Consider the following 2,791-nt stretch of genomic DNA (forward strand, 5'->3'; position numbering starts at 1 on the left):
CTCCTCACGCCTCCCTTTTTTGTATTCCAATTCAGTTAGTTAATTCAGCAATTTCTTTCCCTCTTTGTTTTTATCTTAGTCCTTTAACATAATATATTATAACTTTGAATTCTCACCTGTTTACAATTCATTTTTACATACACCTTTATAACATTGCTGCTTAAACCACTTAACTTCATTCTGACATCATTCTAACATTCATTAATTTTGCAATATTTCTGTAAATAGTCTTTAAATTTCTTCCAATCTTCTTCCACCGACTCTTCTCCCTGGTCTCGGATTCTGCCAGTCATTTCCGCCAATTCCATGTAGTCCATCACCTTCATCTGCCATTCTTCCAGAGTGGGTAGATCTTGTGTCTTCCAATACTTTGCAATAAGTATTCTTGCTGCTGTTGTGGCATACAGTGAACTTTATTCTAAAATACTAATATGTTGGCAAAACTATTATTCATAAAGGTATTTCAGTGCTTTGAGTTGCTTCATTATCTTCACATTTTATGATTTCTTTATCATCTATATGATGATAATAATAATGTACTTTAAAGGAAGCATTGTACACCATTAATCCAATTTATTCATTTCAGTTGCCATCCTCCTGAGTCTGTTATTATTAACTCCCTGTCTCACTAGGTTGCTAATGAGCAAATTCAAACCCTGATTAGAGGATGCAACTGACATGGGTGCATTGGCCAGGAATTAGTTGGGTAAGTGTTAAGATTGATTTGATTCCCCAAATTAACCACATTCATGTAACAAATTACATCTGGATGAGGCACCAAAGGAAACACACTTTCAAATAAAACCGTTTTGTGATTACCTTGCTCCTGCAGCTGGTGCATTTGGGATTAGTCACACTGGTCTTCCAACTAGTGGGTTGGGACCAGCATGAGCTCTACCACCACGCAAATATATGTTAAAATGTTAAGAAATGAGCCCCCAAATGAATGTCTGGGTTAAAAGTGGGTCCTGGGTCCAACAAAGGTTAAAGATGCCTTGCCTAGACCATAGGTTCTTCTTGTCCATGTTATTGTGGCAGTACTTCTGTCAATATAATTGATTCATGTGTTCAGGTTTTGTAGATTTCTGCATATTCCCTGTCTACTCTGGAAATTTCATCTGCAGGTATCTAGAAACTGAACATGTGAATCAGTCCTACTTCAGGAGAGTTCTGGATCAGCCTGCTATTACACTGTATATTTCATTCTGCTGAAAAAAACCAAAGACTGCTGTCACCATAATAGATTATAGGATTGTAGAGTTGTGCTGTAAATTGGTTTAATTGTTGTTAAGGTCTCTGCTCTGGGTTCTGTTTGCTGGTTTCTCTTGAATGCAGCTCCTCTTCTGAGGTGGCCAGCCACATTTGGCTGTTTCCACTGTGGCCAATGGTGCAGACCTAATGAGGCAGCAATGCCAGCAGGAGAGTTTAGAAGAGGCTTATACACAGTATTTTTCGCTCTATAAGACACACCAGACCATAAGACGCACCCAGTTTTTGGAGCAGGAAAAGAAGGAAAAAAATATTATGAATCCCAGAAGCCAGAACAGCAAGAGGGATCACTTCTCCCTTCCTGCCCTAGCACCCAAAACAGCCACCATTCCTGAGAGTTCCACGATGGGGTGAGCTCCCATTGCCCGGTCCCATATCCCGCCAACCTAGCAGTTCGAAAACATGGCGAAGTGCAAGTAGATAAATAGGTACACCTCTGGTGGGAAGGTAAACAGTGTTTCTGTGCACTGTTCTGGTTTCACCAGAAGCGGCTTCATCATGCTGGCCACACTGACCCGGAAAAACTGTGTGCGGACAACGTCAGCTCCCTCGGCCAGTAAAGCGAGATGAGCGCCGCAACCCCAGAGTCGTTCATGACTGGACTTAACTGTCAGGGGTCCTTTACCTTTTTTTTAAAAAAAAGGAGCAGATTGGGGAGGGGAGGTAATTAGCCAAGTCTGGATTCTGCAGTGGACTGGCATGATCTGCAGCTCCCAGACTAATGTGTGGATTGAAACACAGTCCTGATTTTGCGATTTTGACTCCAGCAAATTTCATGAAGTGCTCAGTGAGGGCTGTCATTATTTTGTATTCTTTTCAGTAAGTATTTGTTGCTCGGTGCTGAATGGAAGGGTTTGTGTGGCAGCCACAGGCAGTGAAAAAGAGTCTGAAAATGGCCCCTGGAACATACAGGATGTGATGGCATCCACTCACTTGCACAGAAACTGTTTGTAAAAAAAAAATTTAAAAAAAAGACTGTTTCCCAAATCGGGACAGCCATATTCCCCCCCCCCCCCAATATACTGCCCATGTGAGTCTCCCAGAAGGCCACAGGTGCTGGTGCCCAGGAGGTAGGTTGTTCCATAGAGTGGATGCCACCGTAGAAAAGTCCCACCCACTGGTTGCCATCAAGTTGAAATCTATCACCTTGGGAAAACATGCTAGAGAGGTCCTGGAGAACAGGAAAGAAAAGGCATGCAATAAGAAATAAGGGGGGGTGATTTGTGTAATCAAAGAACAATTTCCCACATGGTTGTCAAGTGCCCGCAAATACCCTGTGCAATGCAGATATACAGAATAAATGTGTAATGTTAGGAGTCCTTACAGGGATCATGAAATGAGGATTAATATAGGAGGCAAACTGTGTCCATATGTATGTATGTGTGTGTGTGTGTGAAAGAAGTATTCTGTGCATTCTCTTCTTCGCAGCAATACTGTGATTTGCACATCCTGGCTGAATGAAGAAGCTGGAAGCATGTGCTGCTATTGTTGCTCGCCTCTGTGTCGCTGCAGCCTCTGAGTG

This window comes from Podarcis bocagei (assembly GCF_964188305.1).
Source record: "Podarcis bocagei genome assembly, chromosome: 3".
Lineage (NCBI taxonomy): Eukaryota > Metazoa > Chordata > Lepidosauria > Squamata > Lacertidae > Podarcis > Podarcis bocagei.